This window comes from Abrus precatorius, unplaced genomic scaffold (assembly GCF_003935025.1).
Source record: "Abrus precatorius isolate BTA unplaced genomic scaffold, Abrus_2018 Scaffold11, whole genome shotgun sequence".
In the NCBI taxonomy this organism is placed as follows: domain Eukaryota; kingdom Viridiplantae; phylum Streptophyta; class Magnoliopsida; order Fabales; family Fabaceae; genus Abrus; species Abrus precatorius.
In genome coordinates this window covers 11,200,057-11,215,508 of record NW_020874303.1, presented here as the reverse complement: position 1 = coordinate 11,215,508, position 15,452 = coordinate 11,200,057, and the positions used below count along the sequence as shown (strand labels likewise).

Here is a 15,452-nt window from a genome sequence, read left to right as displayed (position 1 = left end):
TTTTGTGTTGATTTTTATTTTTAAAATTTTTTAAAAATCATAAAAATTTTCCTAAGATATTGTCTTATATTATTATAATATTCTTGATATTTTAGATTTATTTTGACTTGAAATAATAATTTAAATGTATTTTTAAAGATTTTGAATGAAAGGGTAAAAGGAAAATGATTTAAAAATAAAAAAATTACTAAGAAATAAATTCTGGACTCTTGGACAGTTTTTGAAACCTCTGAAGTATAAGAGTCATATAAATTTAACCAAGATATGAAATTAAATTTGAAGGATTGAACTTTTAAATGAGAAAATACTATGATTGGACCATAAATAGATTTCAAAAAGTTTAAAATAATTAATCATATGAGTAGTAGGACCAAAGGAATGTTTTTGACCATATTGAGACTTGGACAATGACTTAGAGGCAAGGAAAAAACATGCTGGACAACCTGACTTCTTCAAGTTTTGGAAAAAGGACCTAATTGCAATTAGCATAAAGAAAAAGGACTGAATCTCAAATAATGTAAAATATAAGACAAACTTAGAATTTTTTTTGTATTTTATTCATGTATACAGTTAAATTTTGAAAATTTTCCACTGGTTTTACTTTATTTTGATTTAAATTGAATTAGTTATGATTTTTCTAATTTCTACTACATGAAAACAATATTCTAGGATCAGTATGTCTTGATTCAATTTTGTTTTGATATTTGTTTGTGGAGTTATTTTATATTATAAAAATAGACTTCTTATTGGAATATTTCTCACTGGTTTCACTTGATTTGGATTTAAAACAAAATAGATATGAATTTTTGAATATCATGATGTGTGTAAATGATTCTTGAGAACAACTCACTTTAAGTTACTTTCTTCTTAAAATTCATGCATGACGTGATTATAGTTATATTTTTATACAAAACTATACTTCATAAGGAAACCATACTCACTAAGTTTACTTAAATTGAAGTTAAAACAAAATACTTATGATTTTCTAAAGTTGTTGTTTTATGAAATTAATGGTTTGTACATATTGCTGAGAACTTGAGCTTTGGTTTTAAGGATATATATGGCGTTATTTTATTCATATTTTTACATGAAAATAGATAATATAGGAAAAATATCCTCACTGGTTTGATTAATTTTGGACTTCAAATAAAATATTTATAATTTTTATATTTAACTGATTCTGAGAAGTGAGTTAATGTGAGCAATAGAGAATAATTAGGACAAGTTCTGAGATATGAAAGTGATAATTTTCTACTTGTAATTTTTTGTGAAACTATATAAGCAAAGTGAAAGAATGCCACTGATTTCATCAATTTTGGTGGTGACTTGAATAACTTATGATTTCTTTTAATATGCAATTGCAGAATTTTACTAACATGTGACATGTATTGATAAATTAAAGCACGAATTAATGTATGTAAACATTTTGAATTTGAAAGTAGTTTTACATCAAAATAGACATAATACTAAGAATAATATCACTGGTCTCATGTGTTTTGGAAGAGAATTGAATTTATTACAAATTTTACAAACTGGATTCTAAAAGTGACATCATGTGAGCAGTAGAAAGAAACAAAGTTAAGTGTTACTTTATGTGTAAAATTTATTTATGTGCGTATTTTTGTTGAAAAGTAGACACATAAAAAAAAACCTAGGCAATTTCATGATTTTTGAATTTGTATTGAATTAGTTATGAATTTTACAAATTGATGCATGAAATCTGGAAAAATCTAAAAATAGTCATGTCCATAAAATGAATGATTATCTTGTTTTAAGGGATGAATGATTATGATAGGTGTGTATTCAATGAACAGATTAATGGCTAGAATTCATTTTGTGATTACGAAACAATTCATAGGGACAATGGTTGAAAACGCTATGTACAAGCGAGGGGCAAATAGTGTTGATTTTACCATAGAGGATAGTAAGATACCTAAGTCCTAGCAATAGACCAAACCAAGCTAATTTGTGTCGCAGGCAGTGAGAAATATGCTAAACAATCCTGACAGGCACTAGAACGTACCAAGATTGGTTAGAGTGTGAGCCACAATGAGTGACCATAATAGAATTTGAGTACGGTTGCTTGGTTCCCTATTTAGGATGTTGTACATATGGCACTATCTGGATTGGGGGTACAAAACTCTCAATCTTCAACCTAGAACATTAAATGGATAATTAGTTACTCCATGGAGAAAAGAAATAATACATCACGTGTCTTATGAAATAATACAAAACTCTCAATCTTCAACCTAGTAGTTATCTTTATTAAGCAATTAATATTGCCTTATGAAATAATTTATGAATAATCTACTTACCCTTTCTTTATTTGTGTCTATTAACTATGTTATGGATGCAAAATGAGTGCTGGGAGTATTCCCATTATTGAGCAAAACATGACTTTTAGTATGGGATCAAGAATGTGGAGCCATAATAATGCTAATCAAACTATTATCTTTACGGGTTATGTGATACTATTACAACTATTAACAACCCCCATATTGTTCCCATAATTATGCAGAGTCCTATTAGAGTTGAGATTCCCTACCCCATGTATTGTGCAACAGCTTACCTGGGCCTTCATGTTGATCCTTGATAAGTTTGTAATTTGGCCATTTTTTACAACCATATATTTATATCTAACCTTTACTTCATTGAGATTTTACACAAATTTATATATTGTTTGCGCAGTTTGGTAGAAAAGAGGCAGAAGTGAGTTTTGGTGCATTTTGGGCCCAAATCAACAATAAGCACGCTCAGTAAAGCACAAGGGTGCTTCGATGTAATGCACGAGGTGCACGGCCATGCTCATTTCTGGAACCCTAATCTTAGTAATTTTAAAAGGAGTTTAAATTCTATAAATAGGAGAAGAGAGGATCGTCAGAGGTATCTTTTAGACACAAGTTTACACACAACCTTAGTCTTTCGAGTTTTCAATCATTTTTTGCCTCTCTTGCATGACTTCTCAGCATACTCTTGGCAGAAACTTGCTTCAAGCGACTATACTTGAAGACCGAAGATTCATCTCATATTCTAGTTTGCTATATCTCTTCATTATGGATATGTTATTGATTATTTTAGCTCTTTCTTTCTACATGAATAACTAAATCTATAGCTAGGGCTATGAGGATTACTGTTTATGAATTTATGAGATTTTGATGTTTGAATCTTAATTCAAATTCTGTTCCGTGATTAGAATTTATCCTATCGCTCCTCACTCTTAACCCTAATTAATTACATCGTCAGGCGATCGTACCTCGATTAATTAATAGATCTATAGGATAAAACGAGATAAAATATTAGGTAGACCAAACCAATCTTCCTCTTCTAATCGTTATTGAATTAACAAATTCATAGGTTCCTTAGGCTTTCTCTAAATTGATAACTTGCATGACCATTAGGGATATTAACTTAGAGAAAAGAATATTAATATTGCATGACCAGTGAATATTAATAGTATTCGTATGAATGATTGGTAATTACAAGGAAATCGGGTTTAGATCTAAATAGCAAAATAACATAAAGGATTGAATGAGAACACCCATACGCCCTAGGTTTTTCTCTGATAAGTGTAACCAAGACGTGTTTTGTGTTCCTTACTCTTAGTTTTATAATTGATTTTATAAATTCTTGTTTTTAATTAATCTCGTATCTTTGAAGCTTAAACAATTAAATTAGAAAATTCTTAGTAATTCGAAATCAATCCTTGTAGGACGATATTTTGAGAACCCTTTATTACTTCTTGATGGGTATACTTGCCTTCCAAACAATCCTTCTCTAGATGGATTAGATGACTAGAAGAGAGTGATCTGCTTGAAAAGAAACAAAAATAGTAAAAAATGGGGTATATGTTAATTATGAGTGCATAGGATCTTTTTGCCGGACCTTCATTTTCCTTTAGTTTTGTAAAATACTAGAATAACCTAGGAAAGGTAGGAGGTCTGTATTATATTATCTACTGTTGAACAACAACTCTATATATATGTAGATGTGGATTATATGTGGGATATATGCCTTCATTTATATTTACTGAACAGGTTGAATTTATTAGAATCTCTTAAGTTGGACATAGTAACATAATAATTGGGATGAAACTGTTAATAATAATGGGGATGTCTCATGGTCCACCAAGTCAGAAAACTTGGTGATTCTAAGTGGAATCAAGATCCTTTTAATATTCGTCCTTAGCCCATCTAAAAACTTTTGGCATCTCTACTCCTTAAAAGTTGGGTGGAAATAAAATCGGTAGAGATGCTCAAATTGAATTGTGTACTCATACACAAATGAGTTCCCTTGCACCAAACTTAATAACTCTCTCTCTTTTGCAACATGAACATTGGGTGGGAAGAATTTTCCATAAAGCTACTTTTGAATACTGCCCATGTAATGGCCTCTCCTCAGGCCTCCAATATATCATGGGCTCTCTGCCACCACATCTCTGCATCCCCTGTCAACATGTACATAACATACATAACTTTTCTCTCCTCAGTACAGCCCATGGTGAGGAAGATCTTCTTAATCTCTCAGATCCAGAGCTCAGCAGAATCTAGTCCATCAACTCTGGTAAACTATTGAGGGTCGCACTTCCTACATTCGGATAGCCCCTGGTACTCAGGCAGCGGTGTTGTTATAGTAGTAGCTGCTGCTGCTGCTGCTTGAGCTGCAGCGGCTACTTGATTTGCAGCTTGCTATTGCTGAACAACTTTTAAGCTTTGCCTCACAGCCACTGCCATAACCTCTATAGCGTGAGTCATCTGATTCATATTAGGTGGAGGAGGATTTGATACATGTTTTCTTGGCAGTCTTGCCATCTTAACGCAAGGCAAAATTATCTTATAATACTAACAGCCAGCTCTATATTAAATTCAATTATTCAACTACACCAGCCATCTACCAATTACAACATATATATACAAACCAGCACATAGCAACACAACTTATACACAAATTTCGGGCACAATAGTGTTTTAAAATTGAACATATCATAACAATTCAACTTATTCAGCACAATATTAACATCTACAAGCAAACAACTAACAAACACACTATCTCAACAACACATTATTGCTCATTTCAATGGCACATTACTCAATAACATGACCCCTCTAGAGCTTACCCAAGCCTCATATGCCAAAATTTCTTACGTTTAAATGCTAGAGAACAAAGATGACCAAGCTCGTTCTACCACATAATCAACCGATTAGAAAATTTTGACTTATGATTTATTGCTGAGACTCCTTGCTCAGAATACACAACTGAAGCCTAGTAACTTCACCTGTAGGTTTACCTAGACAATGCTCTAATACCACTAAATGTCACGACCCCTTTTAATAAAGGATCAATGACATTCTGCTTTACAATTCCTAATTCAAATACTTACTCATGAGATAATGCATGCATAGAATAGGGAGTATAATTTTCCTTAGAAATTGAACTTCTGTAACACCCTCTTTTCATTATTTAGAAAATTATGTTTTGTTTGATATTAAATAGCATTGAAGATGTGTTAAAAGTGTATTATGAAGAATATTAGAAGAGGTTGGTACAAAGAATCTTCAGGGTAATTTCGCTAAAGCAAGATGATTCTCCCTCAAGCGAGATATGATAGAATTAGCTCAACCGTCACCTTGCCTAGGCGAGCAAAGATTTAGCCCAGGCGAGCTGAATCGCTCAGGCGAGGACTCATAGTAGAAATATTGCCCTCTCTAGTCACCATCTCGCTTGAGAGAGATGGAGCTCGCTTAATGAGCATACCATAAAATGTTGAGAGAACCATTGTTTGCATATCTCGCTCAGGTGATGGATTCGTCACCCAAGCGAGAGCGCGCAAGGCTGAGGGGTATTTAAGAGATTTCTAGTATGGAAATTTCATTTTACTTTCACAACTCACATTCTTCTATCATTTTTGTTTGAACTCTCTCTTCCATATCATAGATAAAAGTCTTAGAAACTCTAAAACTTCACCGAATCTGAGCTCAAACTTTGACTCTACAGAATTGTTGGTGAGTATCTTAGAGCTCGAATATCTCATTTTCACTTCAATCTTCTTTGTTTCCTCTTTACTCAAATGAATACTCTTTTATATAAGGTGTAGAACTACCTTGGTCCGTGAACCATTCTTCACTTGCTTTCTTGTCACCGAAACTAGTTTTCTAAGGTAAAGAGAGTTCTATCTTATTACTAAGAACTGTTGTGTTTGTATTTATGAAAATGTTTGATTTGAGTATGTGTTGGATGATAATATGCTTTTGTTATGTTCTGTGATGTTTGATGAAGTATGTGACTCTTATTTTGAGTATATGTATATGCATGCATGTTATGAACTGAGTCCAAGGGTGGCCTACTTACGACAATAATTGATTGATTGTATGAGGTACTAATGAATTAGAGTGAAATATAGAGAAATGAGATAGAAAATATGAAAAGAGAAATGAAATGAGAAAAGGATATGATATTCAGAGATACACTAGGAGTGTGAAAAATGAAGAAGATTGAGAAGTCTTGGAGAAATGAGAGTGGTGGATGCTCCTCTTAAATTGCATAAGACAAGTGAGAGTAGGAGCACCACATGCCTCATACTCGTTTTCTGACTAATACTCCTGACTATACTTTTGCTAAAAGGGACTAGGTTGGCACACATTGTATCCATGTAACTGCGGCTATCTAGCAACTATCTATGCTAAGGAAGACTTTGAGGGATCCCAGGGCAATGAAAGTAATAAACCTAAGTTGAATAAATTAGATGATTAATGATCTTGTTATATGATGCTTGTATGATTTTTTTTTATTTGTATCATTCAATTATTTGTGAAATATATGCTTAGTAATAAAAATAGAGACTCATCCTTACGTAAACATTTCAGGGAACCAAGATGATAACACCCACCAAGAGGATTAGTTAGTAGATGGTTCTATAGTTAATAGACTTAATTATGTATTTAATGAGTATCAGCGACTTTGTTTCTTTAGGATTGCTGTATATGTAAATGATGTACCTAGTGACATTATTATGATGGAGATGGAATTAGCTTATACTATCCTTTTGATTTTCCTACAAGTAGAATCCATCATACCCTCTGTATATATATTTTTCCCACTGTGAGGACTCTGGCAGCATTGACCTACCTGTTTACGTACCATAACCACGGTTATCTTGGGAGATAATCTCGATGGACGTTTGAACATATTACGGGTACTCAGGTTACTGAAGAACCTGGTGACTTAGATCTCGATCTCTGGAGTTGTCACTATTTGTGCTGAAAGTGGCTACTTTGGTGCGCGTGGCTACTATGAGAGCCAATAGTGGCCACGCGCAGGAATGCTTCAAAATTAGCGTCCTGGAGCTTCTGGAGTTGCCACTATTTGTGCTGAAAGTGGCTACTTTGGTGCGCGTGGCTACTATGAGAGCCAATAGTAGCTACACGCAGGAATGCTTCAAAATCAGCGTCCTAGAGCTTCTGGAGTTGCCACTTTTGGGCTTGATAGTAGCTACTTTGGAACCTTTAATGCCCAGACTTGCTGTAGTTGCCACTTTTGCTCCTAAAAGTGGCTACTTTGGGGGCAACTTTCATCCAACGGCCAAGATTTCTCAAAATTAACTTGGGGACTCTGGAAAATTATTAAGATAATTAAAATTGCAATCTATATCTATGTAATTAAATGCAAATTAACCAAAAATTAATAAACCTATGATATTTACTCAAAATGTGATTTCTATATTATTTGCACTATCTAAGTCCATTTTTTCTATTAAGGAGCACCAAAAAGGCATGTAAAAATATAATAAAAAGTGAATTCATCACAACCCCAAACTTAAACTTTTGCTTGTCCTCAAGCAAATCAAAATTCAAGCAAAGCAAATGAAGAGGGTTGGATTTATCCAAAATTTTTTTTAGAGATTTTCATTCCAACTTCATGCTTTAATTAGCACTTGCAACATCTTCACAACCATAGACTCATTCAACAGAGGAATCATATTCATGTCAAATATTCCATGCAAAGTCCCACAAAATTGAAACAAAAGAATCAAGCAAGGTTTCATGTAACTCACATAATGCAAAGAAACTATCCATCTCACAAGGTGGTGTTTCACTCATCACTCAACAACATTTCAAGCTAAGTGTTTTCCCTTAATCCATGCATTTAGCCTCACCCTACCATAGGCTTGCCCATATTCTCAATCTCCTTTGCCTAGATACAACGAACCACCTATCATGAGGGCTTTGTTAGTCACAAATGGGGTTAGGATAGGCTCAAATTTTAACCAAGGAGGGTGACAAGATCAAGTGGGTACTCAAGAGGAGGGAGTTCTTTTGAGTGATTTAGTGCAACAACTAGAGTGGAATACCTTAAATGATGTAGCTTAAGAGGTTAAAGCATTCTTTCACCACATTAATTTTCTTATTTGCCTTATGTGGAGATCCTTTTTCAACTCAAATGCCTTGCTATATTTTTCTTTCTTTCTTTTCTCCTTTTTCATTCATTCATATTTTTGTGATATCATGGACTTTGACAATCATTTTTTTTTATTTATTATTTTTTTTTGTCATGTATTATGAACATGTATGTTGTCCACCACCCCCAAACTTAAGACATTGCTTGTCCTCAAGCAACTACAAGCATAATCAACACCCTAAACTTAGTTTCTTGCACTCAATCTTGAGGCAACTCAAAAGAAATACCTCTATTAAGGAAAGGGAAGTAAATTTGTTGACTAAGTTTGGCAAAAGCAAGAAGTGGGGAACAGGGAAGTGAAGTGCAAGGGTGGGGGGAAGGGTATGTGCAAAGAAGGCCTCAATCATCTAGATGAAAAATTGCACAATGCATATTGAATTAAGAAACATGGCAAGTTCTAGAGGATGAATGCAACAATACATGTAATATGCACACAGAAAAGAAGTAAGAGGCCCAATTCACTACCATGGTAAAGGTGACAAGAACTTGCAATAATGTGAGCACAATTCACCCGGCAAGAAAATATGTTCAAAATGTTAGGAATGGAAATATGTACAAAAATGAGAATGAGTATGGGTTGGATGGGAAATGCAATCAGAGCATAAAAGCAAAATACAAAATAGAACTAGATTAAAAGGAAAAGAGAATAATAGAAATGAGGAAATGTAAGTGAGAAATAAATGCAAAACAGGGACAAAGAGTTCACCCCCCTTTTTATAGATGATGTATTCAAAGTTCCTTCTAGGATTGCTTGACATTATCTGCAGAGAAGAAAGAATATGTGAATGGGTAGTGCAGGGAAATTGGGTCAACCTTCATAGTAACACACAACAGCAAACAATCAAACCAGGGGCTGCAAAATAATTTGATACCATCCTAAGTAATTTGTGTGCAAAAGGGTGTATAGTGCTACATATGACTCAGAGGGCAACCAATTCCAATCATGGTACATAGCCTACAAACATAGAGCTCAAATGGTATAGACAAGAACAATTAAGCACAGAGAATGGTGTGGCATACGTTCACTATGTATAGCAATCCAATGGATAGTAGAAAATGGCTTTTAAGCTCAAGGATCATAATGCAACAATTAGTGAAATTAAAGTCACTTTCAAGGAAGAAAGTGGCAACTACAGTGAGGTTGTGTGTGTGGGCATATGCGCGTGGTTACTATGGGGCTTCAAAGTGGGAACTCCAGTGGGTTATTTTGTGGGACAAGTGTGCGTGGCCACTTTCAAGTGAGAAAGTGGCAACTACAGTAAGCCCAAATTCAAATTGAGTTTGCGCGTGGCTACTATGGGGCTTCAAAGTGGGAACTTCAGAGAGTTCCTCTTTGTGAGCATATGCGCGTGGCTACTTTCAACGAAGAAAGTGGTAACTACAGTGAGCCCCAAAATGCAAAGTGAATTGCGCGTGGCTACTATTGGACTAGAAAGTGTCCACGCGCAAACTATTGACCTCCTAGGTGTCAAAGTAGCCACTTTTACTCTTAAAAGTGGGAACTACAGAGAGAAATATGCTTACCTTGAGCCAAAGTGACCACTATGGCTTATGAAAGTGACCACTATCACGAAAAACAATTTGTACCAAGCATGAATAAGTACCCAAAGAGTTTGCTGCTGCCACAGTCCCTGCAAAAATTCTGAGTCCACAGAAAATAATTCACACAAAATTGAATTGTACCTACAAATGAAAACAAATAAAAACAAAAACTCAATTGAAAGAATGCAAAGGGAAAGAGCAAAAATCCTTATTCACGTGTGAGTTGCCTCTCACAGAGCGCTTCTTTAACGTCACTAGCTTGACGTGCAAAGTAATTTACTGATGACAGGGGTCTTGGTTGAAGGAAATGATGGGGGAGTACACATCCACCTCTTCAATCTCCTCCAAGAGAACTGAGTTCTCCAAAAAATGCTTCAGGCGATGTCCATTCACTATGAAACATTTGTTAGTGGAGTCACTCTTAATTTCCACTGCACCATTAGGAAATACTTGTGTAACTGTTGATGGACCAATCCACCTGGAATGCAGCCTTCCAGTCATGAACTTGAGACATGAGTTGAATAGAAGCATCGTTTGACCTACATAGGACTCTCCTCTACCTATCAATTTATCATGATACTGCTTAGTTCTCTCCTTGTAGGTTCTTAAGTCTTCATATGCTCCTAAGTGCAGCGCTTCTAGTTCTTGGAGTTTGGCTTCCTTTTCCTCTGAAGTTGCTTCACTAGTTTAGTCCCCCCTTTTAACAGAATTTTGTGCATGCACAAGAGAGGGCTAATACCAGGAATGTCAGCTAAAGTCCATCCAATAGCTCTCTTGTGCCTTTTAATTACTTCCAACAATATCTTCTCTTGATCGCCTTCAAGCTTGGTGGAAATAATGACCAGGAGCTTCTCAGAATGTTCTGGTAGGGGCTTCAACTCTAATGTGGGAGGTTGCTCCACAGAAGGAAGTGATTTGGCACTTTCATTTGACAAAGTCTCTGCAATATTCAAACCAAAGGCGTTAGATTCAACTGTACTTGTACTCAATACATCACATTCCAACCCTATGGAATTTTCAGGTTTATCAACGTTGAAAGTAGTAGAATTTGCATTCAAATAATCAGAAATCTCAGCACAAATGCCACACAGAGAAGAACTATTACACGATTCACAATTGGAAGTATCTACATAATCAGAAAAATTAAGGAGTAAGTCTCCTCCTTAAAATTCAGACAAATTATCATCTATTGATTTATCAAGATGGTTAATGTGGAAAACAGAGTGTTCTTCATAGCATCCAGTATGTTAAAGCGGACAACATTGTCTCCAAACTCCATAGTAAGTGATCCGGCATGCACATCAATCTTCGTTCTCGCAGTCTTTAAGAACGGTCTTCCCAAAATGATTGGTGCAACACTATCCATTGACTCTTTCATGTCAAGGATGTAAAAATCAGCTGGAAAAATGAGGTCATTCACCCTCACTAACACATCCTCCACAAGTCCAGCTGGATGTGTTGTGCTCCTGTTTGCTAGCTGGATGATGACACCTGTGGGCTGCAATGGTCCAAGAGACAAAGATGTGAAGATAGATAAAGGCATAACATTAATAGATGCACCTAAATCAAGCATGGCATTATCTATCCTATTGTTGCCTATAATGTAGGGAATAGTAAACGTCCCTGGATCTTTGCATTTCTCAGGCATGGAAGTTTTCTGCCTCTCAAAAAAAGCTGATACATTCCTCCCCATGTTCACTCTTTCATTACCCTTTAGCCGCCTTCTATGAGTGCACAAGTCCTTAAGGAATTTGGCGTACTTTGGGATTTGCTTGATAGCATCTAACAAGGGGATATTGACTTCAACTTTTCTGAAAGTATCCAGAATTTCTTTATCAACCTCTTCTTGCTTCTTGCTGGGCTGAACCATTCTTTGAGGGAAGGGAATAGGAATGAACCTCTCCTCTTTGTCTACCACTTTTGGTTGACATGGTGTGGGCATAGGTGCAGGCTGCTCTTGACTCTTGATCTCTCCTCCTTCACCTTCTGCAGCTAAAGCGCGACTAGGATCCTTCTTCTTAGGCATTTCTGGCTCTTGCATCACCTTACCAGATCTCAAGGTAATGGCACTCACATTCTTTGGGTTTTACAGTTTGTGCAGGGAGATTGCCTGAACCTTGAGATTGAAGTTGTTTTAGGGATGAAGCAAGTTGACCCATTTGATTCTCCAAGGTCTTGATACTTGCTTGAGTCTGTTGTTGGAAGGCCTGACTCTGTTGCTGGAAATTGAGATTACTCATGGTGAGTTGCTTCACAAGGTCTTCCAAAGATGACTCACTCTTTTGAGGTGCAGGAGCTAGTGAAGGGGATGTTTAATGGTGTTGTTGAGATGGAGATGATGGATGGTGATGTTGTTGGGCTGAATATGGCTTGCTTTGCCTAGCTTGATGCGGTTGGAAATGGTTGTTGGATGGTTGGCTAGATCCTTGATGCTGTGCATTTCCTCCCCACCTTAAGTTAGGATGGTTCCTCCAACCGGGATTATATCTATTGGAAGATAAATCCCATCTTTGTTGTTGCTGCGGCTGCTGAAAAGGGAATTTATTAGCATAAATATTAGTAGCATAAGCTTGAGAATTACCTTCTGAAGATTCAGTTTCTTGCAATGTGGGACAACTATCAGTGAAGTGATCCGTAGATGAACAAATCCCACAAAGCATTACTGGAATGGATGGAGGTGGAAGTGTATATGCAGCAAAATTCTTTTGGATGGATGCCAACTGTTTCACCATAGAAGCCAACTCATCTAGCTTATGCTCTAGCTTGTGTGAATCTGAAGTTTGAATTTCATTGACATTCCTGGACATGAGAGAATTTTGCCTTGTAGCAAACTGTTGAGAGTTAGTTGCCATATTTTCAATGAGGTTTCTAGCGGCAGCGGGAGTCTTGTCAACTAGGGCTCCCCTACTAGCTGCGTCTATCATGTTCCTATCCATTGGGTGTAAGCCCTCATAGAAGTATTGGATTAGGAGCTGGTCACTTATTTGATGATGGGGGCAGCTAGCACAAAGTCTCTTGAAACGCTCCCAATATTCATACAAACTTTTCCTTTCCAGCTGCCTAATACCACATATTTCCTTTCTTATTGAGGCAGCTCTTGAGGCAGGGAAAAATTTTTCCAGGAACAATCTCTTGAGGGTGTCCCAACTTGTAATAGAGCCAGGTGGAAGATAATACAACCAATCTTTAGCCAAATCCATAAGAGAGAATGGAAATGCCTTCAATTTGACATGCTCCTCCGGAACACCTTGAGGTCTCATAGTGGAACATACAATGTGAAACTCCTTCAAGTGTTTGTGAGGGTCTTCACCTGCAAAACCATGGAATTTAGGTAGAAGGTGAATTAATCTAGTTTTCAAAACAAAAGGGGCATCCACATCTGGATATTGGATGCACAATGTTTGGTATGTGACATCCGGTGCAGCTAGCTCCTTAAGAGTCCTCTCATCACTTGTCATTGCTCCAAAACTAGAGTCAAGTGAAAATGTAGAAGAGTAAACAGAAATTGGTGTCACAAATTGCAAAGATGCGGTAGGAGATGATGGTTTAGAGTGTTCAGAGTGATCCCTATGTGTCCTAATGTCCCTATGAAAAGTCCTATCAATCTCCTGGTCTAATGGATACAAATCTCCAGGGTTTGATCGGGTCATGCACTAGATATCAACTAACTAAATTGAAAGCAAATTGAGTCAATGAAATAACAAGAACAATTTAAAATCTCTCTGCAGTAAAAGTGCAGAAAAACAGAGAAAATGCAGCAAAATGAGTGCAGAAAATTGAAAGTGAGTAATTGATAAGTTGCAACACTTGAATGAAGGAAATGATGCAGAAAATCATGCAACAGCAATGCAGAAACAGATCACAAAATTCGTATGACTTTCAACACAACACAAAAACTCAAAATGAAACAAACACACTAATATGCAAGACACAAAAACAGAGCACTAATCATGTTCAACATAAGTTCAGCACCAATAATTCCCCGGCAACGGCGCCAATTTGATGAAACGAATTTAGCTACTCATCATGCAAAAGATTGTCATTAATCCTCATCAAATATGCAAAGAAATAAATGCAGTACTAGGGTGTTGTCCTAGGTCATCTCCAAGGAATTTTTGGTTGGGAACATACATCGAACAAGTGTGAACATATATTTTAAAGCAAGTAAATTGGGGGGAGGTTTGTTAATTTCCAGATTTTAATCAAGAGCAAAATGTAAACTAGTGAAATTCAATCAATTAAAATGAGTAATCCCTAGTCAAGCAATGAGTTCCATCATTATTCTTCCAAATGATTCAATAATCCCTTTTCTTCTCCTTGAATTAAGTTAATCTAACAAGCGAAGACTAACTTTAACATCCCAATTAAAATTAAGCATCTTAATGGGCTCCAATCTCTATTCCTAAGATTAAGCAACCTCAAGGATTAATCAAAATTAAGCAACTTTGATTTAGAATTTCGTTAGGTAAATTAGGGTTCATTAAGCAATGTTCCCTTCATGCAAATTCCATTTCATTCAGAGATTGGGGTTAATAAATTCAAGGAAAGAAAGATTTGTATTGCAATTAACTCCAAGAATTCAAGATTCATGTGCATTGACTAGGAATTACAAGAAAGTTTAGCCATCCATATGGATGGGCTTCACAAATGAGAGAAAGAAATGCAAGAACGTAAACATCATTAATGTAAATTCAAGAAAAATCAAAAGAGAAATTGGAAATTAAAACCTATAGAGGACCCTTGGCTGTCACCCAAGACTCCAATGTCGTAAGAAATTATCCCAATTTGGCAAAGAAAAATTGTGTAAAGTGTCAAAAGTCCCGTACCCTAATTCCTAAAATCTATTTATAGTGGATGACATGTCACCAAAGTGTCCACTTTTTCCTTTGAAAGTGTCCACTTTGGGCCTTGAAAGTGTCCACACGCAGGATGGAAGGGTTGCCACTTCTCTGGAGTTGTCACTATTTGTGCTGAAAGTGGCTACTTTGGTGCGCGTGGCTACTATGAGAGCCAATAGTGGCCACGCGCAGGAATGCTTCAAAATTAGCGTCTTGGAGCTTCTGGAGTTGCCACTATTTGTGCTGAAAGTGGCTACTTTGGTGCGCGTGGCTACTATGAGAGCCAATAGTAGCTACACGCAGGAATGCTTCAAAATCAGCGTCCTGGAGCTTCTGGAGTTGCCACTTTTGGGCTTGATAGTAGCTACTTTGGTGCGCGTGGCTACTATGAGAGCCAATAGTGGCCACGCGCAGGAATGCTTCAAAATTAGCGTCCCTGGAGCTTCTGGAGTTGCCACTTTTGGGCTTGATAGTAACTACTTTGAAACCTTTGATGCCCAGACTTGCTGTAGTTGCCACTTTTGCTCCTAAAAGTGGCTACTTTGGGGGCAACTTTCATCCAAGGGCCAAGATTTCTCAAAATTAACTTAGGGACTCTGCAAAATTATTAAGATAATTAAA

The 15,452-nt window shown here is 36.4% G+C and overlaps 1 non-coding gene across 1 annotated transcript; it reads left to right on the top strand.

The window, feature by feature from the left end:
* The first annotated feature begins 12,975 nt into the window (after positions 1-12,975).
* On the top strand, positions 12,976-13,080 carry LOC113856697. The gene has a single exon (XR_003502928.1). It is a non-coding gene; the product is annotated as a small nucleolar RNA R71 (small nucleolar RNA).
* Positions 13,081-15,452: the final 2,372 nt, after the last annotated feature.